General features: G+C 41.2%; 1 protein-coding gene across 2 annotated transcripts in view; it reads left to right on the top strand.

The window, feature by feature from the left end:
• The first annotated feature begins 5650 nt into the window (after positions 1 to 5650).
• The window catches only part of RARB (retinoic acid receptor beta), a 323835-nt gene continuing 303844 nt past the window's right edge, over positions 5651 to 25641 (top strand). The window contains exons 1-2 of one of the 2 annotated variants that reach the window (XM_063408815.1): positions 5651 to 5689; positions 14160 to 14253. The gene's annotated coding sequence lies outside the window, so the exon portion shown is untranslated. Of the gene's footprint in view, positions 5690 to 14159; positions 14254 to 25641 lie in introns of those variants that run through there. The other variant, XM_063408816.1, reaches the window with a different exon arrangement.

Below are 25641 nucleotides of genomic sequence, written 5' to 3'. Positions count from 1 at the left end.
CAGGAAGCATGAATCCAAAAATAATTTTATCAGAACAGCACTGGATTGTTGAGGGCTGAATGGTATTACTTAAAAAGATGACACAAGGACCTTTGTAACATGGATTTGTTGTTCTTCTCTGATCAGAACTCTAAGCTTGGATCACTGATGTGATTTACAGAGTACATCCCCTCCATTACTTGCAGGACAGACACTAGCTCATACTTGTCTGAAGATGTCTAAAGCTTTGACTTATGGCAGCCATTCGGATCCCTGTGCCGGAACACGCAGCCTGCAGGACCAAACTGCGACGCGATGCTTCACCAGCATACGTGCAACTGTCCCCGCTCCTTCATCCCTTGGTGGCTGGGTTCCAAATCCTCTCCTGAAGCTCACTCTGCTGTTACATACTAGCAGCAAGACTCATTTCTACCCATTATTTCTGGAAACATCTTTCTGACATTTACATCTTTGTGAAGTAGCAGGAAGAGTAATCCATGTGCTCTGTGAATTCTGCACTGACCATGATGAGCTGTAAGGACCTTAGCAAGACTGAAACTTCACTTCTACAGTCCAATACTTGGGTTCACTGTTAATTTCAGACCCTCAAATAACACTGATCTGCTAGATGCATAACTTCCCTCAAGAGAAAATCTAGCAGAAACCTTGGAGGGATTACACATTATCCTAAGTGTATAGGACAAAACCAGAAATACAAACACAGCTTGATTTAGACCTCTGTCTTTCAGTAGCTTACATTTTTGTTCTTTCTCCATCCAAGTTGAGTTTTTCTATATTGGCTAAGTCCACTAAGTACTTTAACCAGATCTCTTTATTTACCTCATATTTATAACAATTTTTCTGCCCTATGCTTTTTCCCTGTAATCAGGGTTCCAGCTAATTGTCACTGCTTATATGTCAAGTGACATGATGTCTTACAAATTGACATTGCTTTCTGCAACTTTACATCCTAATTCCTTAGAGACCTTTACAACCTTTTTTAACTCCCACCAAATGCTCCTCCCGTGTTCTTCATATTGTTTTATCAGTAGACTTGAAACCTGATACTCCCTGCCAATCCATCCCTGGGACAACCTGAGAGAGCTGTTCTTTGAACACAATGCCCCAAATTATCTCTCCCAATCTTCTCATTACCATTGAAGAGAACTCTCAGGTAACAAATAGGTTAGCTGTTCTAATGCCTTTGCTCTTCGTCTTTCATGCATGCCCTTGTTAAGGGCATGCATGAAAGCTCATTGACGAGCTCAGTAAAGGAGGTTTGTCAGTATCGTTATACTGGTTGGATTTTTCATTAGCTTTATTTTTTACTTCCTTTATCAAGCATTCAGAAATCATGGCACCCATGTGTTGCTTAGTTTAATTCCCAAGGAGATAATAGAAGACCAGATGATACACAGAAGCCTAAAGGAGTCCCAGCTGAGTGGTTTGTAGCTGCAGATGCTCCTATAATCTCAGCTGCCGCCATCAGTTATTACTGCATGATGGTCTGAGTGCACCACAGCTTTATTTTTCATCTCTAAAGGTAAAGTATCATCTCTGTTACCTAGTAAGCATGGCAGACACAAAATTAATGCCCTAAATTCTGTGCACAGACTCCATGCTTCTTCCTGTCAGTATCTTGCAGAAGCACCCCCCCACCCCCCAACAAACAACCTATGAATATTGCTAGGGACTGAGTTGTTATTATTATTAACACCTTGGGATTTTTATCATGTCCTTAGGTAAGTGCTGGCTGTTGCAACAAATGTTCATGTAAGTGTGCCCCAAGCTTAGTAGGATTCTGAATTTCTTGTCTGCTGGCTGACGGCTGACGTTTCAAATCCTGCAGGATATTTTTTCTTACTTTCAGTAAAGGAAGCTTTTTATTAAGGAAAGCAATTTTAGATTCTTAATCTCAAGTATTTTGCAGTTTTATATGAGCTGATGTCTCCAGACTATATGAAAACAGATATCTGGGAGGCTCTTTATGTCAGTTTGTTTTAATAGTTGCTGATGCTGACCCTGGTGGATCAGCACATCCTTATGCATAGGCAATTCTGTTTCAGATAGACATCATTGCCTCCATATAGCCAACAAATATTGTCCAGCTTGGGATCCACCTGGGAATCAGAGTCTCTCACCAAACTTCTTAAGGCCATAGCAGTAACTCAGAGCTGAAACTCCTCTAGTTTTTCACTCAGTTAATTAACAGTCTCTCCAAGCATGTGTCTATATGTGAGGCTGGCAATTAACAGCTGCTACTTTTAATAAGATCCTAATTTCTTCTTTCACATTTGTAAATATACAATTACATCTGCTGTAGTCTTATCCATCATGCTATTGACCTTCTCCAACAGATTGTGAAATTGTCTGTGTTAAACTGTTCTTTGACCTTCGTTTCATGAAGGGTTTGGTCATTTTTTGCATAGTTTCCTCTTTACTTCTGAATTAATATTTGGTACAGAAGTTGTCTCAGGATCTCCTAAGCAAAAAATAGGGAAATTGATGATAGACTCCTTAATGTACAGAGGTACAAATTTTCCTTCCTATAGTACAAATTCCTCTTCCTACGGGAGTTTTCAAAGCTGCATCTGGTCACGGGATAGCCTTTGCTGTCTTGGGAACATTGCTTTAGTCCAGAGCATTATGTTTTGTTTTGAGGATTTGTTTCTTTTTTTTTTTTTTTTAACCCCAGGTGGCTTTTCTAAAAATAATTCTGAGCCATAGGCCTGGGAATTGGCAATAGTAGAAAAAATGCTCAACAGAATTTGATCAGAAAATCCACTTTGAGCACTCTCCCCTCTCTCTATTTTCTTTCTTCTTTACAGTCTAAAGGAAGAGCCTGACTGATCTGTCATGAACTGTAGGGAAAACAGGAGAATCTTGAATAGAATTTATACAAAGTATTCAATTCCATCCTATGACAACTTAAGAGGCATAGCCATTTAACTTGAAGATGGGAGACAGGTATGAAAGGATTATCCAGAATTCTTTCGACAATTTAAGAAAGGCTGCCCTACTTAACAGGATAGTTAGATTTTCTGCTGCTTGAACTGGGGATACAAAAGAAAAAGTACCCAAGGAAGCCTTAGAAAGCAAGGAATTATGAGGAGTTCCAGTGGAGAGCAGCTAAGAAATCAGTAAAATGTTCCAGAATGTCCCAAGCTGTGAGAAGAAGGAAACTTGTGAGGAAGAAAACCAAGGACCTAATGTTAAATGTCTGATAGAAGCCCAAAAGACAGCAACATTGACTTCAGACTCTTCTCATCTGTCTACCTGACTTTTTGATGGAAGGGAGAAAATCAGGAGTGCTTTGAGCTTTCTCTGGGAGCACTAGGAGTGCTTGGAGGTACTGAATTAGGTACTGCTGCCATACTTGCCCGACCAGACTTAGCAGCAGAGTTGCTACAGCTCCTATCTGTTCACAGCACAAAGCAGACCAAATCACTGTGTGGTGTGTGGGCGATGGTGGTCACCCCACAGCACTCCCTATAACATATCTCTGCAGTTTGAGCTTGCAGAACCTCTGCCTCCAGAGCTGGATTTCCTTCCTTAGCTCCAAGTGACCAACAGGAAAAGGGTCTCTGAGGATTCCCTAGGACTAGTGTGCAGGGTGACTGCTGAATCCCAAGCTGCCGTGTGATTAATGGAAGGACTGACCTCCTGACCTGCAGAAAGGCTTTTAGGAGATGGTGACCCGCAGAAGGCAGCGTAGATGGCCCAGCTTTGTCAAAGGCTCTGTACCCCAGCACTGAAATAAGCAATGTGGGGAAGGTGGCTTTAGGCATTTTAAACAAGGCAAGGGAACAGTACTGAAGCTTTGAAACTGATTAAGCAAGTAGAATGCAGAGCTGAGTCACTCTGTATTTGTCTCTCCGTGTGCATGTGTACATATATAGATACATATTTTTGTAAGCGTGTGCGTGTGTTTGAGTGAGGATATGAAAAAAAGAGGCATTCAGTTCCAAAAGCCACTGCAATAACGAATCACGAGCTGAAGCTGTCACATCATATGAAACAGATCCAGAGAACACGTGAAGACACAGTCTCAGATATTTTAAAACTTCTCTTCAGTGTTTTGCTCACATTTGGTAGCATTTAAATTTGATATCCTTTATGGTTTTTTTTCTTGAAACCAACTTTACCCTTTTGAAGCAATGTTTGATGAAAATGCAAAAATTCTTGGCTAGCAAAAGATTTTTTTTTTATCTCCCAAAGTCATATCATGCAGATTCATGCAGCGAAAAAAACCCGCTGATGTTCTTATGAATAAAAGAAGGATTAGGAAGATTAAAATGAACACCACCAGACTCGCTGAAAAAAGGCTCAAGTATATGATATAGCCTTCTGCACATCTTTGCCTTGAGGATCACAGCTGAAACTGTTCTTGTCTTTGCTGTTGGGTAGTTCAGAGAGATGCTGGGTCTGGATCCCCCATATTGAGCTTTTCATAAAAGTTGCTGTAAAAAGGACGTTGGAAAGAGAATGCTGCTGAGTGAATGATCAAATTTTATTTTATTTATTTATTTTTGTTATTACAGCCAGATGTTGCCTCAGGAAGTTGAAACAAGGAGTCAGGAACTGACAGTTTAATAATTAAATTGGGAAAGTTGGCAGGTCTCCTGCTACTTCCTCTAATACATAGCATCTTTGAATGAAAGTGTGCAGTATCCCAGTGGCACTCCTTCCGAACTGGCTCATCCATTACTGGGTAATGATTTTCCGTCGAGGCAACAGCAATGCACAGGGCCTATTACACCAGCTACATAAAGTTAAAAAGACATTATGAATAAAGCTTTCACCGTGGCTTTTACCAACATTTCTACTCAAGACTGCCTAATGCTGACATGTGTTTATTAACACTTAATAATGTTTACATAATTCTTCCTTGTGCTCATTACAGCTGTCAAAAATCTGAATAGAGGACGTTTTTGCCTGTTTTAACTCTTGAAGACTTTGCAGCCTCTAAGCTGAGATGAACAGCAGCTGAGAGGACGCTGAAGGCCCCGTCAGTTCCTGAAGTGCCGGGATGAAGGCTCGGAGCCTGTTGCCCACCAGAGCATCATCACTGCTTTTCTCCCTCTTTCGGGATTTCTTCCCTAGCAGGAATCCTTAAGATTTCTCACTGCATGTTCCACTCCCCGTGGGACCCACACACCTGCAGAAGGCATGGAGAGTCACTGCAGCCGTCCAGGCAAGAGGAGGCACATCGGCACTGAAGGTGCGACAGGCAGAGAGTCTGATGGAAGAAAAACTATATCCAGAGGCTGCGGGCAGGGCAGTCAGACCGCAGAGCACTCGTGGGGTCAGAGGTCGGAGAGAAGGTGTAAGCCAGTCCCGTGCCCCGGTACCTTGCGCTGGGCGGAATGAGGGACGGGCGTACGACCGCTCCGACGGGCGGGACGGCGCTCGATGTGGGAAGCGCCTGACAGCGTCCGGAGACCAGCGGGGTGAGCCCGGGGGCGCCTCCGTGCCCCGTCCCGCCCCGCACCTGCCCCCGAGCGGGGCTCGCTCTCCCGCCTCTCCCGCCGCCCGGCCCGCGCGGGCGGGAAGCGCCCCGCGCCCCCCGGGCCCCGCGCGCGGCAAGGGGGCGCGCGAGCCCCCGCGGCCCCGCCAGGGGGCGGGGCGGGGCGGGGCGGGGGGTCCGGGGCTGCCGCCGCCGCTGTCGGCGGCACTGGCGGGGCGGCGGCGGGAGCGGGAGGCTGCCGAGGTAAAGCGGGGCCGCCGGCGGCTGGAGCGGGGCGGGAGCGGGTCGGTTCCTCGCCTGCCGCGCCGCGTCCGGCGTGGGGAGAGACGGGGAGGGAGCGGGGCGCGCTGCCGGCGGTGCCCTCGCGGTCCCGGCTGGCGCCTGACGCGTGTCCGTGCCCCCGCGCGGGGCCGCGCTGCCCCCGCAGCAGCTCGGGGCGGCCGGCGCCAGGCGCTTCTCCCGCCGCCCGGCGGGATGCGGGGCGCGCCGCGGGCGCTATTTTGGGCTGCAGCCCGTGAGCGCGGGGATGTGGCGGCAGCGCCCGGGCGCTCCGTGCCTTCTCTTCCGCAGACAAAAGCGCGCCCGAGGCGCGTCGGGGACTGGTTTGGAAGCATGGAGCGCCGGGCTGTGCTCGGGACCCTGTCAGCCCGGTACCCCCTCCGCCACTGCGGCTGCTCTCCTGCTGGGCGGCGTTGGCCTGAATGAACGGCTGTTTTGGCGGAAAATAAAAAAAAAACCAAACAAAACCCAAAACCCCAAACCAACCCAAACCCCAAACAACTTGATGTTTACAGATGTGGTTAAAACAAGGCAACGGGTCTCGGCAGCGCTTGCCGTGCAGAGTGGCTCTGTGTGCGAGAGCAGAGCGCCAGCGATGCGCGCCTTGTGAGTGAGATTCCTGCGCAGGGAGAGCCGCGCTGCCCGTCCCTCAGCCGGCTGCGCGCTTCACCTCCCGCTAGTTCTGCGCCCTGGCAACTCGGGCAGGCGTGCAGGGCGGCTCTCCTGCGCCTTTTGGGAGTGAAAGTTCAGTTTTGCTGCTCCTCTCCTTTGCCGGAGGATATCGTTGGGACGCGGTGGCTGTGCGGCTGGAGCAGGGATTACTTCTGGGTGAGTGAGGCTGGCGGTGTGGGGATCTGCTGGATCCCTTCTGCTGCCTGCCAGGGAGCGATCCATGGTTAGCAAATACAGAAGACTCGGCAGTGTGTGTGCGTGTCACAGGCGTTGATGCAAGAAGGTAATAGGGATGCTCTTTATGCATTTCTGGTGTTTTCCAGTGGTGCACTGTTTCTATGTAGAGTGACAGTTTGGTCGTTTGAATCTGTGACGCAATTTCGCTGGTTTGGATAGTGTTGATATTTTGCCTTTGGCTGAGACGTGCTTTTAATAGCATTTAAGCAAGCTGTGTGTAACGAAATATGAAGGGCTAAATTACTGGCAATAAACGCGGTCTAACTTTATGCTTTGAAGAGAGAGGGGAACAATAGCATAGGTTCTGAAAACAAAGTAGTTAATGGAGCAACACAAAATATTATTGTCCAAGGACTGTGCTAGATCTGAAAGATGCCCACCAGGACAGTACAGCAACAGTCCAAGGAAAGAAAATTCACTGAGACTGCTCTTCGTCTCTTTCTCTTGGAAGAGTTCTCATGAGGAAGTTTAGCAAGGATAGGTTAATTATATATTATACTAAGGCTGACTGAAGGAATTGGATACCTAGTGCAAAAGCCTGTGCATGTGGGAGAAGCTGATTTAAGGTAAAGTGGTGTCAGTGTAAATTTAGATCAGTTGTGTCATTGTGGTAGAAGTTGCTATGTGGACATCACTTGTTTGTAGTTCTGGTTAGGTCATTTGGGAAGAGTTGGAAGCAAAACTGAATAAAAAACTATTGCTCTTAAAATAAGAGCATCAAGAGTTAGCATGTGCTTTGTTTTTTGACCAAGAAGGTTTGTTTTGATTTAAAATATTAATTAAATCATTCCTTTATGAACCAAGCTCTGGGTAAGAGCTTGTGTCAGCATCTGTCTGTGTCTGTTTTAATGATCAGAGAAGGCTGATCCTCAGCTTTTTATGTGGGTCAGCTTCCAGCGAAACTTTGCTAGATGAAGAGTTGCAGGATTTGTCCTTGTATAGGGGTGTCACAATGTTAGTAAATGAGTGTCTCAACCTGGGTTGTCATTATGTTGTGACTAAGTGTGCTTGTGAAGAATGCAAAGTGGCTCCACCGCAGATGGTTGTTGCACTTTGGGGTACTTTACATCTCTTTTGTACCTTCTTGCAGCCCTCTTGCATTTCCAGACTAATTCACCCTAATAGCAAAGTGTAAAGTGTCTCTGTTACATATAAAAATTGGGTTCTCTCTAGGTAGAAAGAGTGGCACCACCGAGGACTGCTTTTGCATTTTCTCCTGAGGTAATTTTGTCTCTGTCAGTAGTAAAAGGGATTTATTGATAGAGCTTGTTTTGGGGGTAGTGGGTCTCTCATGTGGGCGAGGTGTAGAAGGCTCAGTGTTCTCACATATCCACATTTCTGTAGAAATAAATGAATTATTGCAGCAAATTCCTAACTATGAGTGTCTGTAGGTGTGTACAGTAGGAGTTTGAGCCAGGTGTGCCTGAAAGGGATCATCCATTTTCACACTTCTGTTGGTATGGATATGGTGGGTAAGTAGCATAAACTAAGTTCCTGTTGACTTCTGTGGATTTACACATGTAAAATTAGAGTTGCTAGCAGGTTCAACCAGATCTGTGCAAATACTGGTGTTTCACACAAGAAGTTCAGGTATTTTCAAGACAAAGATTAGTTTTCCATTACTTTGCACCCCAGGGTGGGATTCTCCTGGTAGGTGATACAAACAATGTAAAAATGCTCAGCGGGATACAGTACAAAGTCCAGCCATTGTCATCCAGCTGTTATGAGCAGTTACAGAGTGCTTTTTGTTGTGGTGGAAGTTCCTCTGACCCTTCTCAGCCAGCAGTTACTTTATGCATGAGGCTTTAATATCTTGCCTGGTTTAATAACATGTTGTTTCAGTAATATTTTGTGGTATTGAGCTGTGTAAGTTATCTGCATTGAATCTGTTGTCTTTCAATATCATTGACTCTCTCTTGTTTATCTATTAGGAGGAGACAGTAGCTATTGAAATTCCCTAAAACAGCTTAGCTGATCTTAATTATAATAATGGAGTCTACTGCAGTGAATATTGCAAGTGCAAACTATTGTTACAATTTAGGCAAGATACTGGGGAAAATTAATGTCCAATATTTTCTTATTTGTAGGTTGTATTCTAATTAAATATTCAATATTATAGGAGATGATCTTTGACTCCCAAGACACTGATGAAATGCCAGTTAAATCATATTTCCCTCCCACAAGGCAATGTACAGTATTCTGTTTGCTACAGTACTGGGAAACCTTTAAGGCTGGAAGTGTCATTGAACTTCTCAATTTTCTGTAACCTGTAGTTTAGTTTGTATTCAAGGTGGATAGATTGGTCAATGCTGAACATATAGGAAGTACAGACATAAGGAAACAGAGTAAGGCCCATTGTGAAAAAGCCAAATGAAGTACAGGAAATATAGAAAATTTATAGAATAGACATTTACCTATAAGGAATGTGTTTTTTCTTATTTTTAGGAGCTAGTCATGCATGTTAGTGAAAGTGAAAAGAACTTAATTTCGCTACATATTTGTTTAGTTTGTTGAAGTTACACTTTGTAGGTTTTGGATTTATTTGCTACACCAGCTGAACATTTCTCTACTCTTCACCTCTTTGCTTTATCCCCACACAGTGAGCTTATTGTTAGTTTTGGTTACGGTCATATATATTTTTGTAGCACTTTATAACAAGTCTGTAGGGCAATAGACTCTACCATATCTCACGTTTAATTTATAACTTTATTTTTCAACAGTTATAGGTAGTCTGCCATTCAGATCAGAATTAAAATTATTTAAGTATAATTAAAATACACCAATATTACTGAAATGATGAAATGGACATGAGCTCATTCAGTTTTTCTTTTCATTAGATTTTTTGGGGCTATTTTTAGTTTTAATACAGAGTGCAAGCTGTTGCTAATTAGCATGGCACTCTGGAGGCGGTCTCTGTGTAAGCTAAATGGAGAGGATAGGATGAAGGGGGGAAAAAACCCCCAACCTGGAGATGTAAAAGTACCAGTTTTGGAGGCATTAAAAAGCTTCGCACATAGAGTGGGATTTGTTCTTTTTGTTAGACGAGTGATGGCAAAACCTTTCCAGGTCATGTGTAAAACTTCAGAGCCGCATTGAGTCCTGTGCCCATGTGTGTGTTTGTGCTGGGTGCAAGAGAAGGGCCCCTCTCTGGAGGGGCACTAGTTGGCCTTTTACTTCTCTTGCAGTGCTACAACTTGTCCTGTGTGTCTAGGCTGGTGTGGGGAGTTGGAGGAGGGCACTGTGGGCTTGGGTCCCCATGCTGTTCCAGAGGCAGCAGGCTCACTACTGAGGTGCCATTACCATGTAGTATGGGCTATGTGTGTAACATGCACAATTCTGCCAACACTATGCACAAATGAATATACAGGTGTGTTTGTGGGTATAAATAGTTCCATGCCTATTTTTCAGTGTTAATACATACTGTGTTCTTGAGTGGAACTGCTGTGTCTGCTAAGGGGACAGGTTTTGAATTTGCATAGCTTAATTTTAAGGTCTGGGGCTGCTGATTGTCAGAGTATTTGGCAGTATTTTTTCCATAGGTTTTAGGTCTTATTTAGGCAGATATGAAAAGCTACATATTGCTGCCCTGTGGCGGCAATATGTAGCAAAGACAAGCTCTAAATAAATAATAAATAAAATCTTTATTAAACCCATTCTTGCATATGGGGGACATCCTATGAAGTTGTAAAGAAAGCTGATTTCCGTGGGTCTCTGAATGAGAAAAGTGTGCTCTCAGTAGCTCTGTGAGGGTAACAGATCTTTTTCTTACATATCCTTCTTCTTGTATCTGTTTTGACCTATGTCTACCTTCTCTGCAAATGCTTTGGAATAAACATGGTCAAGTGAAGGGTGGGTACTGCTCATTTCATCAGTTATGCAGTGCACCCTGTGTGGAAATAATGATTAGAAACTGTTTTTCTTTGAAACGGTGTTCTAACCCATGGACTTGGTAAAACATGCAAATATTTTAGCATTAGGTACTACTAGGAAATATTAACAAAAAAATGTAAAAGTAATTAATAAAAAAAATCCTGCTCTTTAAAGCAGGAGCTTCTATCTAGAGTTCAAAGAAAAGTCAAAGGAAGTTACACATCACGTGTCTTTTATTTTTCTGGGGTCAACTCCAGGAAGCTGTATAGCTATAGTCTAAACCACATTAAACTTTTTTTAAATGTTGATTCTTTTTCTTTGTACCCTTAAAAAAGTGCTGTTCCAGAGTGTTTAGGTGATCCAAGATGCCACTCAGTGCATCATGTCAAATCCTTTATGCTTGCTGCTCCACTGAGGTTGTTCTCAGAACTTTCTTTGGGATCAGGAAGTAAGGTACTGATGGTGCTGTCTGTGTCAGGGGGCCTGTAAAGTAATGTTGTATGATCGAGGTGAGATATGTGAAAGGCTTTGTTACATTTTCATAAATCATTTAAAGAGTTTTAACCTGGAGCAGCTGCCTTGTTTCAGTTGGTGTCTGGAGTACAAGGCATCCCTGTGTGCCATGTACTCCAGACACCAACACTGAGGGATCTGGCTTTGCCCAGCCTGGAGATTAGAAGATGATGATGAATTGTTGCCTTCCGTTTCCCAATGGGCTGTTTTGAAACAGAGAGCAGTGCTCTTCTCTGAGGTGTACAGAGCAAGGATAAGGTGCAGTTGTCACATATAGAAATGGGGCAATTTTGACTGGGCATAAGGAAAAAAGAACTAACATTCAGAGTGGTTAAACTCTGACCCGAGGTCTGTGGAGATCTTGCAAGATTTGACCTTGGAGATTTAGAAACGTGACTGGACAAGACTCTGAACAACTTGTTCTAACTTTGAAGTCAGCACTGCTTTGACTGGGAATTGGAGGACGTGGCCTCTAGAGGTCCTTTTCAGCCTAAATTATTCTGATTCTGTAAGATTTCCTGCAGAGAAAATAAGTATTGTAAAAGTTATGCTAAATAGTCTTTTAAATTACATTCTTAGGATGAAAGAGCTGTTTGTCTGTGGGATCAGAGGAGCCCTTTGTGTAGTAGTCATGGCCAAGATAATTTAGAATAAAAATGAATAAAGAGCACGTGCAAAGGAACAAGTTTAAACTGTTGGGCGAAGTGCTGCTGCTGCCTTGACTGGTCACAGTCTTGCTGCCGTGTGTTGAGGAATAAATGTGACACATATCAAGTGGTAGTCTTTGCTGGACTTGGCTGTGGGTACTGTTGGTGAGTTCTTCACAAGCCTGGGAAGGTATATAACATACTAAATTTGAAATTACTCTTATACTTTGATAATTTTTTTTTCTGACAGAATGGCTACTGAAGCTCTAAAGACTGATTGTTCACATGTCCTTTGTTCCTGATGTGATGAGAGTACTCTGTGTTGATGGAGTTGCTCACTGTTGTTAGTTATGGCATCATGTTTGACTGTTTGTTTTTGAGCCATTTCTCATAATTAACATGGTAGAAAGGTGGGCAAAATACCAGCACTACTTGTCTCAGACTTCTGTGTGAGGTCTTAGTGATGTCACCAGAAATCCCCATATATCTGGCCTTCAGACTTCAATTTGTCCTTGAGTTAGTGATGACCAAATAATCTGTGTCATATGAATTATAATCCTGCCAGCGTTATTAATTTGAAAGGCATCTCACTGAAATAACATGAACTTTATATATTGATGTCTGTATGTTCAAAGTGGAAAATTCTGTAGTGGAGAACAAGTTGTGTTTGTTGTCCTGTACCCGTGTGTCATAGACATACATCTGTCTATGCATGTGTGCAAACATGATATATTCCTCCCTTCTCCACAAATGAGCAACAGTAACTCCCCTGCTCTTCCCCCAAACAGATATGTTTGGGGTTTTTTTTTGTAATTGACATTAAATGTGTTTTTACCAGTGCTTGAGGTAGATATGCTAGCTGTGGCTCAGGCTTAAGACTCCTGTTCAGCTTTTCAGAAAGACTGTTGGAGACAGTCTATGTCTAATCAGCAGCAGTGTAAGTAGATGTTATCAATCTAGGCTGCTACGTTTTCTCTGGGGGCCAGATTGAGAGCAGCCTTTCTGCAGAGGTGCAAGGGGCTTGTATAAAAGCTTGAATGATTGCTGTCAGTGCTCCGTAGGATGCACAGACTTCAGTGGCTTTTCTCTCCAGGGGCTGCCTACCTGTGCAGGCCACAGGGCAATTGAGGAGGTACATTAAGGAAAGCCAGCTGTTGTTCAAAGGAGTATCAGTCAGGAGATACACTACCTCGTAATCCCTACAGGGAAGGGAAACTGCAGCTTTGCTCTGTCCCTTACCTTCCTTGTGCTTTTGTCTTTAATATTCTTAACTGTATATTTTTAATTTTTTAGCATTGTGTTTCAAGCTTTTCAGCACTAAGTCAGACTTCCAAAAGGACCTGAGAATGACTGAATCAAGAAATATTAGCATTGAATCCCTTTTACCTGCTCTATGTGTTTAAAGCATACTCAGAATGTGTTTTCCTGTACAGTACACAGATTAAAGGAAAAGATGATTCCTTTAATTTTCAAAGGAAAGGTGAAATGCATGCCTTGTTGAGGAAGCATAAGAAAAAGGCCAAATATCACTAGATTCAGATGAGAAATCTGGGAGCAGCTCTGTTGATTCTAACAATATCATGTTACGAAAAGAAAATATATACAAATCAGGCTGGGTTTTTTTGATTGTGTTTTACAGTTAATTTTAACAACATCAAGTGTGTATCTTTGATTTAGTGTATTTCCTTATTTGGGAAGCCGGTAAAGAAGTGTTTTCAGACTAATATTATGAGTACTAATGCCTAGACAGGCCGAGTACTTTGTTAGTTCAACACTTATTGTTTTGTACTGCTGCTGATATAGAGGGAAAAAAATGTCTTTTGTGGCTGCAGTTTCTTCACTCTGGTAGCTTTTGAGACTGGGAAATTCTCTGCTGAAGACAAAGGGAAGTACAGAGGAACTCCTTTTCCATTTTTCTTTCTTCTCTTGACTATGGTCTCATCCTACTTTTCTTGTGGGGCAGGAATGGTTTGGGATAAACAGAGCCCATTTGGATCAAAAGAACTGGTAGAGGTCATATACTGAAATCACATTTCCCTTTTCTAAAAAGAGGGTAGAATTTTCTCATGTTGATGGTTCAGCTGTAAAGGTGTTCCAGCTTTATCCAAAGTTCATCTGAGTAAACTGGGAGAAGTTAATTAAATATGCTTGGTGTTAATGTAAACATGGTTGACTGCCCCTGGAATTCCCTTTGGTGCTCATAGCAAATTTTGGCAGAGAGAACTATTTCTTCCTTGAGATGGAATTGAGGTCAGTGTTGCAATTGATAGGGGTGGGAAAAGGAAGAAAGGAAGCATGAAACAAACTTGAGGCACCACATTTGGAGAATTTAGTGAAGCAATGCTCTAGTTTTGATTTCTCATCTGTGGATATTGGAGATATTGTCAAGATCTTCTCTGATTTTGCTCTTAGTATCATTGTTCTGGTGATGACTATGTTTGCCTCATTCCTTCCGAATTTCATTTTGTAACTGTTCTTTCCCTATATTCTTCCAGGATATCAAACTGGCTTAGGTCCATGAAGACTGCTGGTGTCAAGCTCCTCCTGACTTGCCTCCAGGTGTCAGGAGCAAAGGTACAGTTAACAGGGGTAAGTTAAAATCCACTCACAGAACCCCCTGAAGGAAATGAAGACTTTAATTAGTGCCCTCTCCTTTGCATGGCAGTCTCTGGTACATTTCTTCCTTCTGAGTTGCTTGGCCCATGACAGCAGGATATCAGTGACAGAGAAAAAGAAATCAAAAAAGTGGAGTCACTTTGAAACTCTAGTGAAAAGTTAATGAATAGAGGAATTACAGGGCAAATACCGATGCAGGCTGTGTGTGTCAGGAAAGCACTTTGAAAGTGAAAAGTACCCCCCTGTTGGTTTGTTCTCCTTTTAACTGATCTCTTTGAAAATCTACTTGGAATCACAGTTGAACTACTGTGATAAAATATATTTTTGGTAGATAAAGTTGAAATAATACATATCTAGCAATTGCTAGTGTTGCTGGAAATAGCAAGCGCATGCTGTAACAAACACAAATTCCCATTTCATGTTCCATCCTAAGGGCAAAGTACCCTTGGTGCAAAGCCCAGGGGACCTATATAGTCATTAACAGATGGAGGGGAACATTAATCTTCTACCTACAAATCTGCCCCAGCACATAAAGCAGGGAGCGTCTGTTGTGAGGAGTGCAAGAGGTTCTATTAAACATGATAGTACAGTTTATAATCACAGTGCCAGCCACTCTTTCTATACGTTGCTATATTTTCTTGGTACTCTGTGTCTCTGCATTTCACTTCTTCTATCTATGTACAATAGAGAATGGCAGTGTTTCTGCTTTTTGAGATTCTGGCAGAATTTTCTTCCAACACTCTTAAAATCTCTCTTTTGCTGTAAGCACTAGAGTATGTTAGGATATACTTTAAGTACTTCTTTATGTGTAGGGAGAAATGTATCCTTTTAGTTTGTCATTCAGGCTTTCTCATTTGGCAGTCAGCTAAGAGACAGGCATGGTTAATGAGGTATCTCAGCATCACGCTTTAATGGAAGCATAGTTAAGGTTAGGAGTATGTCCAGTCTCCAAACTGCCTACTGAGCATTCTGTATTTGGAAACAAATGCCAGCTGGCAGTGGTTAAGGAGGGCATGCTTATTCTGCACATGGATAGCCAAAACATGCTCCCTGCTGTGTGCTTTTGGCAGCTTTGCACTGGCAATATGTCTCAAATGCCAGTGGCATGTCCTCCTTTCCTCCTCCTAAGTATGTCCCATAAGGCATGATTTAGCCTAAATAAAACTGTGCCTCTGTTAGACTTGGTAATGTATGGAAATAAAGAGACCACCTACTTTTGAATATCAAAGCCTTTCTAAAACACCTGTAGTATATTATTTCCACGGTGAAAATAAAAAGATGATAAGTGTGTTTTCCTATACTTGGTGGCAAATTTGCCTTCTTCTTCAGTTTCTGAAGATCTGATGATTTTTGTGACAGCAATTCTTAGGCACACTGCGCTAAAAATTTTGTGTAATTTATTCTCAATGAGACCGCTATTCTCAAGGAGCTGGAATTTCAGACCTAGAAGTTTAGTTCATATTCTATTTAGTTTTTATTTATATATAAAGCATATTAAGTTTATTTGGAGTTCTAACTGTACTTATCTGGTCATTGCATTAATTATATTGGTGGTCCAATTAACTGCATTAATTTGTGGTCTGAACATAAGCATCACCTCTTACCTTTCTTTTTATTTGTTGAATTGTTTCAAGTCAGTGGACATCTGAAGTGGTATATTTTTTTATTGAAAAGATACCTTAAGTGTAAGCAGACTGACTTTTAAAATCAAGTGTTGCAAATCATAGGATAGTTGGGGTTGGAAGGGACCTTTAAAGGTCCTCTACTCCATGTGCGTAGTTGAATTATTTGAATCAGTTCATGAGTTGTGGTGTATTGGATACAAATTCTTAAGAATCTGAAGGTAAATAAATTCAGTCTACATTTTTTGTCATTTCTGTCTTGAGTGACAGTATAACAAAAGGTAAAAAACCCGTAATTTGACAAAAAGGCATAACACTGAAGGTGTTGAATGCAATGCTCAAACAGCTGTATTTAGAGTTAAGTCAACTGTATTTTGGGTAGAGTAAGCAAGCTGTGCTTAGAACTTGGCTTTAGAAATACCTACATATTTAAGCTTTGTATTGCTTTTTCTTCAAGAAGTTTGAAGCAGCCTGATACCACTGTCATGTAACTTTCTCCTTCTCTCTGACAAGAACTCAATTCAGTTTGTTTTCAACAGTTAATCTAAAATAGTACAGGTTTCCTTGTAAGTACTTTGTCCCATTCATCAACCAGCCATATCCTGAGTATCCAAGGGGCATGGGCATCTTTGTCTAGGTACCTGAATGCTTTCATTGTTGTCTGTGCTATAGTGGAATTGGGAGTCAAATTTTGCTGTGATCTGTGTTGATGAAGCACCACTGCACATTGGTTAACTGTATTCATGATCTAAAAAAAACCTTGGGTATGACGTGCAAAAAAGGTATTTTAGAAAGTAGGTTGCAAAATCAAACCCTCAGAAGTTGTGAAATGTCAGATTTATGTTATTTTCTTCTGTGCCTGTAATTGATGCAGGAATATAGATCTTGCAGCTTTAATTTCACCACTTCCTAATTGGATAACCCTTACGTTAAAAAATATGTGTGGCATGGTTGTGGTACTTTGTGAATAGCACAGTACCATTTATGTAGGAGGGAAAAGAGTATTCACAGAAGAATGATTATAGAATTTGGTGCTAAGTTATTATGTACATGTAGAAGATAAACAGAACTGGTTCAACAGAATTTAAATTCCATGTCAGCTAAATATATTTGCATTATATAAACTTAATGTGTAACATAACTGTTTTCACTGAAGTTTCTCCATTTATGCTGGTGTTGAATTCTGCCTCTAGTCAAAAAGAACTTTTAGAAAAAGTTCTGCCAACACAGTTTTTTGTCTTGGAACAGATTTGAGGCTTGCCAGCAGTGTTATTTCTTTTGAGTTGCAGGAGCAGCTCTAGTTACATGCCAAAATATGGTCTTATTTTTAAACTGAAAAATAAATGAAACCTATGTAGAAATGGAAACTTTGCTGAATGCCAAATTCTGACCACATTACTCCCGTTGGAACCACTAGGACCAATTTTTGCAGTCTGCACTGTCTTTATAGCATTGAGAGTTATTTCACAATGTGGGAAGTATTGGAAGAAATGAGTGTAAGAAAAGCAGGAAATCTGCCAAGGTCCATGTCTTTTTTTAAAAAGTTGTTACAACCTACTTGCTGAGATATATTTTATGCAGATATCAAATTTAAGCAGATTTCAGTTATGGCCAGCCACCCTCCATTTCAAAAGAGTTATTCTGTAGAGAAGAGGCAGATTGAAATTTTTTTGATACCTAAATATTCTAAAAAAAATGATAATTTCATGGTTTTGGCCTGTTTTCCTAATGTGAGCTTGGGGGCTCTATCTGTTAGGCTTCTTTCCTTCCCATTTTTCTTAGTTTTTAGAGTGTTTGTTGGATGTCCGAAGCAGAATTTTAAGTTTAGTTTCAGTGAAAAAGGGATTAAAACAGATGGAGGGGGTTGGGAAAGGGAAATACAGTATTCAAAAAGTGATTGGTTTGCTCCAAGAGTATCTTCTTCAGATACTAACCCTAGTAAAAAAAGGCCCAGGTGTTTTGCCTCCAGCAGTGTGAAAGCACTCAAATCCATTGAGGGCTTTGAGAAGAGGCTCTAGTGATTTTGGACAGTTGTTGACTTTCAGCTTGTGTGAAAAAGATAGAACAGGTCTGTTATCTCACCATTCTGTGGAATAAAAAGGAAGCAAAACATTGTATTATTAATCCAGAAGGCTTCTCAAATGTGTTGCTTCTGGAGTCTGAACTTGGTCTTGTACTGAAGCCTTCAGAGCAGTTGCAGAGGTAAGTATAATCAAGCTGACCTCTGCGAGTATAATGAATGCTAAAGGAGAAATCAGTTGCCATTCTAGGAGTTTGAAGGCATATTCAGCCAGGTAGTACAGATTGGCCAAAAGTCTACTAAGACCTGAAATGTTCACTGTTTTTGACAGCTGAGCAGTTGTTCTGGCTATGTCACCAGGCAGCTGTGGTCCCGCTGTCGTGGCTGGAGGATAGCATATTGCCTAGTGCAGCTCTCTACTCTTGACACTAATGTGTTTGTAGATCAGGGCAGCTGGGCAGGGTACTGGCACTCAGGGTTTTCATGGCCACTTCTCAAGGATGACTTGTGAAGAGCATTATTAGCAGTGTACCTGCTTGGGAATTTCACAGGATCACATACTCATTCATAGGATTACGATAGAGGCTGGTGTGATCATCTGCCCTTCCAAACCTACTCTTTTTTGGTGCTGAACTTTTCATTCTGCAGAGCAAAAGCTCTTATTTGAGGAACTGAATTTACCTTGGGTGATGCATAGTCCTTCTTAGACTGGAACATGGGCATGATGAATTTCTGTTCTGAGCAGAGATATCCCCTTGGCTCAGATGGCAGGTTTTAAACACAGGCCTTTGGCCTTGTGCATTTACACTGCTTTTGCGATGGACGGTAGCGCTGCTTCTACTTGCGGTACCATAATATTTGTTACTTTTATCTCAATTCATAAGGTGGTTCTTCATTTTGTACCTAAAGGGAATTAATAATAGTCTTCTGTAGGCTTCCTGGCAGGGCATGGTGAGCCTTAGGGATCTTTGACTGTAGTAATCTCATTGACAGAAGATGTAACTTGCCATAAATTGGATTTCCTCTTTCTGAACCTTGAAATGACCTATGAGTTTTAGAAATAAATGAAGATTCAGGGTGTCAAAAGGCAGTTAGAGACTAAGCTCCAACTGACTGAATTTAGTGCATAACTCATATTTTTATCTCTACAAAGCTTAATTTTTACTCGGTGTATGTGGTGTTGGAGGAGGCAGCAAAGGAGTTACTTTCTACTACTTGGTTCTATAATTATAAATACACTGACTTTGGTATGAGAAACATCAGACAATAAGTCTTGGTGATGGTTAAGTTAATTCACTCTTAGAAGTTCAATAATTCATCTAAGAAGTGTCAGCAGCTGGGTCTTGTTAATGGTAAGCCTTTCATTTCTGTTAAATCAATTGTGAATAATAGGATCCTTCAGAGAAAAATGATGAAGTAAGCATTGATTTCCAAATTGGGTGTCTGATATTGGAGCATTAATAAAATCTAGAGCAAGCAGGCAACTAGGACCTCATACACTCTGATCACCTAAGTAGTAATCAGAGAAAATCAATTTTTTTTTTTGTATGGTGCTAGATCTGTTAACATTTCATTTGTCGTCATTCATCATTGTGTCTATAATTTCATTTTTATAATTGCTTGAATTTTGGGGGGCTTAATAGTATGCTTTGAATCAAGCATTTACTGTCAAGCTTTTGTGAAACAGATGTGGTATTGCTGAGTTGTCTACTCTTTGCTAGCTGTCTGTCTTACTACTTTTGGTCTTTTAACAGCAATGGGCAAAGTAAACTCTTACATAATTTCAAATGAGGTTAATTTTTCTTAGAGGAGTTCCACATGGAGTTTCTGGAGTCCTCTGTTATTCTCTTTCTCTAAGCTATGAGGAGCTGTGTTGCCTCTCTATAGTCATGTTCAGTCTCACAGAGGTGTTATGAACATCTCCAATGAGATGGTGAAACCCTGTCAGAGAAGAACAGTTGTAGAGAACATCTTTGGGACAGTCAGACTTCGGGCATGGTTTCCTCTGCAACATCTTCCTTGGACTCTTGTCCATCAGCTGCAGCTTCTGGCTCTGCATGGTTTGTTCCAGCTTATCTTGGGTGTTGAAGAGGCTGTGACTGTCTGGATGTGTCAGGAGGTGACCAACGCTGACACGGCTGGATTCTGACCTTTGATGGCTTTAATACAGGGAACCAAATTTTGCTGACAGGAGCATCCGTGAGTGGTTAGTGATCTGAGAGGGAGCAGTTGGTGGTAGTACATGGATCCCACCAAGTCATTTGTGGATGGGATACCTACACGCCTTGTACTCCTAGCCTCAGAGTCAGTTGGGTTTTGTAATGCAGTGTGGAGGTTACAGACTTGTGAGTGTGGGGTTTATTTGTTTATTGGTTTTAATTGCATTTGGAGGCTGTGTTCCGTGGATATTTAGAGCTGCTAAGTGCTGGCTTTTCCTATCCAGTATTGTGCTTACCAGTGATCCCATTTTCTTCAAAGCTGTATTGAATTGTTATGGAAACCCACATACAATCAGATCTACTTGCTGTTGAAGTCAATGGGAGTTGAGACTAAAACTGGACCAGGATTTGGCCCATAAAGCATAGCAAGAAAATTTAACAGTTATAATAAAACTCTTAAGGCAAATAAAATGTTCTAGCAGGTGTTCATAAATGTGTTTTATGCTCATAGACTCTGTTTAATGTTAATACTAAGGTCCTGCAGAAGCTGCACGTAAGGACTGAGCGAAGGAAGCAAATGTCTGTTAAATGTGCTGTGCAATATTGTAGCAAAGGTGGGTGGCAGTGCAATGCCATGCTACCTATTAGACTGAAATATGAAAGCTATTAGAGTTTCTGCTGAATTTTCATTTTGTGAAGGAGTAGTTTTCAAGAGAGAACATACCGTATAAAAAAATCCATGTGTTGTGCAAAACTGGAAGCATCTTTGTCAGTGTATGCACTTTTTTTGGATGTATGCAGAGCTTATTAAGGACAACTGCTAACATACGGTATTAACAATAAATTTAAAATAAGACAATACTTGTGAGGAAAATAATGGCTGAGAAGCAGTTTTTTAAAAATATAATTAATTTTCATTGAATTATATTTTTTTCATGCCTTAGATGAACCCACAGGCAGAAGTCCCAACATGATTTAAAACATGTTTTGAGAATAATGGGTCTTGGCAGGATTTTATATTTAGATCTCTGTTGTGGGTTAACTCTTAATTTTTTGTTATTTATTCTGTCACTTCACCATCAAAGCACAATGAGGTCCATTTTAGATTTCCAGGAGCTTTCTGGCTTCTAGGAGAAACATCTGTTGATTTTTTTAGCAGATATTGCATCATGCCTTGAAATCTGGTAGCTCATACTGGCTTGGTTTCTTCTAGCAGTTAATTTCGTTACGATTCAGGTCAAACCCACAGGACACACAAAAAAAATCTGAATGTAGTGGAGTCAGTTTCTAAAATGACACCATGAATGCAGCAGTCATTGTTAGAATGTGTTTTGCTGGTGTTTGAGTAATTGACTTAGTTATCATCTCAGCAATGCTCACTCATTATGTTGCAGGATAAAAGCAACCACATATCACAAAGATACTCTCTTTCACCATTAGCAGCAAGATGGCTGAGTGAGGGGAGGCCTTTCACATTTAGATATACCAAGCAGCAAGCATCCAAGCATCTCAGCAGCGCTTGTCACTGTCGCAGTGTCCACATAATGTCAGGCTCTTCCATTGTTGCCTTGGTCTTGTCCTCATGTTTTTCCTGGCAGTGCTAACCATTTTTTTTTTTTTTTTTTTTTTTTTCACTAGCTTATATGTGCCAGGTTATTTTGATGCTGATCTCTTCTCTGTGGTGATCAGTGACTGGACCTGTGGGAATGTCCTGAAACTGTATCAGGGGAGGTTAGTTTAGATATTAAAAAAAGGCTTTTCACTGAGTGGGTGGCTGGGCACTGGAACAGGCTCCCCAGGTCACAGCACCAAGCCTGACAGAGTTCAAGAAGTGTATTGACAATGCTCTCAGGCATAGGGGATGACACTTGGGCTGTCCTGTGCAGAGTCAGGAGTTGGACTTCATGATCCTTGTGGGTCTCTTCCAGCTGAGAATATTATTCTGTGAAAAAATGGCTTTGTCCTACCTTGTAAAAAGGATTGAAGCATGCACTTACATGAGGGAATTCTCATCACTTGCTTTCTTAACAAAATTGCAGGGTTGGCTTCGTTTTCTCCTCTGTAGTAATGCTGCACTAGTGTGCTTATGGGTTTTAAAAGCAAGGCTGATGGTCATCGTCAGCCAGCAGATTGAAAGCTCCTATGTAGAGTGTATGTTTTGTTTTGATGCTTCTAGGACAAGGGGGCCTTGTAGAGAAGCAGGTTGAGGAAAGACTAGGAACTGTTTTTAATCTGGTGGAAAATATGTCAGTGCCTCTCTTTTAAGTAGTGGCACTTCCAGGATAGGGATATTCATGCAGAACTTTTAATCCCTGCAGTACATTACAAATGCATTGTCTGAGAATTAAATGTTAATTGAGGCCATTATTTGATGGGTGGACTATTTATATAGTAAAGTTATTTGAAGTAATGGGCCATGAATGCATTTTGTTTATTAACTTTCCCTGTGCTCATTCTTCAACATCTCTTCTTATCGCAGAGCAGGCATTTTAAAATGGAAGGCTCTCCAGTGACAAAGATCTGCAACAAAGTGTGCTACTTATAAATAGTGTGTGTTGTTGATTCTGAGAACAAAACAGCATACAGTTGAAGCCTTTGAAAGATTGAGCTTTCAGGTAAATTTCTAACCATGGAAAAAATAAAAATGGATAAGAAAAAGGTGGTGGTTTTTTTTGTTTGTTTTTCAAAACTTGCGTGATTCAAGTACTTTATTGTTCTTCTCCATTTTGAAGATGAGAAACTAGGGAGAGGAAAATGATTTACTTTGTCTGGTATTATGAAGGAAGTCTGGCAGACAAGGAAATTAAATTGAGATCCCCTAAATGTCAGGCCAGCTCCATAAATGCTAAAATATCCTTCCTTTTTTGTCTAAAATGTCTGTCAGAAATGTATAGTAAAGTTTAGGGTTTGTAGGATTTTCATAGGACAACTGTTTTGTGGCCTCCAGGGTGTGAATACACAGAAAAAAAAAATCACTCTTTGAAGTTGAGAGTATTTTATCAATTATTAAATCTGAAAAAAATGATAGCACAACGCCAACATGCTTTTAATAATATTTTGGATTTCCTTCTGTAATTGTTTAATGTAATTAATATGAGTATTTTAGCTATAAAGTTGGACAGCTGCGTCAGGATGTGATTTAACCAGGATACTGACTCTTCTTTCAATACATTCTGGCAAACTTTACAATACGCAGTGTTATAAAAGTCCACTCATCTGTCATGTAGCTTTCATACACTTCCTTCATTTACAGTTATTTTTCCTTTTTTTTTTTCTTTAAAGGCCAAGTGGAAATTGCTCTTTGGTTCCTGGCTATGATAAAACTCAGTGCAAGGCAAAAACCTTCTAGAAGTTTCCATCTCATGAAGGATGCTGGGACCTGTGCATGAGCAGTGGTTAGCTGACAAAGGGCAGCAGGGTGTTGCTGTACTACTCATTTGTTCACCATATCTTCAATATATGCTAAACCACCGCTTTCACAGTTCACTCTTTTGCTCATTGGATCCAAACTTTGGTTTAAACACTTTTTGTCCAAGTTAGGAAAACATGGACTGATAGAATTATTTGGATTAGAAGGGACCTGGAAGATCATTTGGTCCCAACTCCCCTGCCATGGGCAGAGATGCCTTCCACTAGATCACTGCTCAAAGCGCTGTCCAACTTGGCCTTGAACACTGTCAGGGTTGGGGCATCCACAGCCTCTCTGGGCAACCTTATCTGGTGCCTTACCACTCTCATAATAAACAATTTTTTTTTTAATCTAAATCTGCCTTCTTTCAGCTTAATGTCATCACCCTTTGTCCTGTCTCCACATGTCCCTGTAAAGAGTTCCTCTCTGTCTTGTAGGCCACGTTTATGTACTGGAAGGTGCTCGAAGGTCTCTGTGGACCCTTATCTTTTCCATACTGAACAACCTCAACTGTCTCAGCCTGTCATTACAGGAGAGCTGCTCCAGCCCTCTTACCCTCCTCCTTCTGTTAGGGGCCCTGGATCTGCCCCCAGTACTCCCAGTGGAGTCAGAGCAGAGGGGGAGAATGAATCAGTTGCCTGCCAAGCTGTGCTAACTCTCATTTTCTGGTAGAAACTGTTTGGGTTTTGTTTCTGGTCTGCTGTGTACTTGTGAACTTCTGTAACTGTTTGTCATTCTTTGATGCATTGCAGTGCATCCAGGCTCTGGACTTTGGATTATTGTCAGATAAACACAGTAGAAAGAGCTGACTCTTCATGAGTGGGGAAGTACTGTATTTATATAATAACCATTGCTATTGATACAGAGAATATGAGAGTTTAATGTGTTTTCAATGCCATTGGGTTGACCTGATGATCTGCAGTGCTCTCTGCAGCAGGGACATGATGCTGGATGTGTTGCTTTGTGCCATGTTGGAGGCAGCAGCTGGGAGAGCCAGCATCACAGCCAGCTCCTGGGGTCATCGGATATGGTGCATGCCAGTGGGACTCTGCCAAGCATTAAATTCTGTCTCGATAGCTGGGACAGGTTTGTGAATTCTAATCAATTACAAAATTGAGTACTGTCTCTCTTCTTGTAAGGTGCTGCTTTCTGCCCCTTGCTAATTGTGTGGTGTCCAGATCTGTGTGTCTGGGAAGCCTTGCAGGGCTTTTGCAGGCCACCAGGTTCAGTCTGGCGACAGCAGGCTATAGCAAGCAAAGAACAGTGATAAATGTTAACTTGAAAAAACCACACATGTGAGGTCTTGAATGAAGTCAAGATTGAAGTAATTTATTCTCAATGATTTGAACAAAAAGGCAGCTCTTACCATTTTAAAAGAATACCTTATAAACTCATCTTCTAAAGATAAAAGCTATCAAGCATAAAACCAAGATGTTACACCAGATACCAATTACTGTGGTTTCTTAATGTGCTTATGTTTTTTTTGTTTCACATTTATTAAATATTTAGGAGTTCAACTGTAGATATTTTTAATCAAGATCAGAATTTTCTCACAAAATGGGTGATTACATCATTTGCACATTTATATTGTAAGACATTTTAACGATATAAGCATTTTTTCATTTAGACAGCAACCATAATAAATTGAAATAAAATTCAGCCTAGATTGATGTTCTATGTGTCATGTACAGGGCAAGTCCCATCTATAAAATGTGGTTTGCCAAGGCAGCAATATTAGTAGCATTTGAATGTTTTTCTTATTAAGGAGAAAAATGGTCAGCAACATCAATACCGTCTGCTCCAAAGACCATGGTAAATGGAAACTGCCTGCAGCACATTTGAATTCCTCACTGTATTTGGGATGAAGGTACGATGCAGGCAGTGAGAATTTTTTTTTTCCTTGAAAATTAGGATAGACTATTACAGTTCTTAGGATGAAAGAGAGAGGCTGATTACAACATAATGGAGTGTACCATATTCATCTCTTTGAAATACGACCTCACTCGGCCTTTTCCATTTTACAATCGATTCTCTCATTCCCTTAATGAACCTGTGCGTTCATGAGTCTTCCTTGGAAGTATGCACATGAAGTATTGCAGTAGCAGAGAGTAATTGTCTGACAAGCAACTGCAAGTAAAGTGTCTCTCTTGT

Source organism: Prinia subflava, chromosome 1 (genome assembly GCF_021018805.1).
Source record: "Prinia subflava isolate CZ2003 ecotype Zambia chromosome 1, Cam_Psub_1.2, whole genome shotgun sequence".
NCBI lineage: Eukaryota > Metazoa > Chordata > Aves > Passeriformes > Cisticolidae > Prinia > Prinia subflava.
The sequence above is the reverse complement of the archived record's forward strand: the minus strand, read 5'-3'. Positions and strand labels throughout refer to the sequence as shown.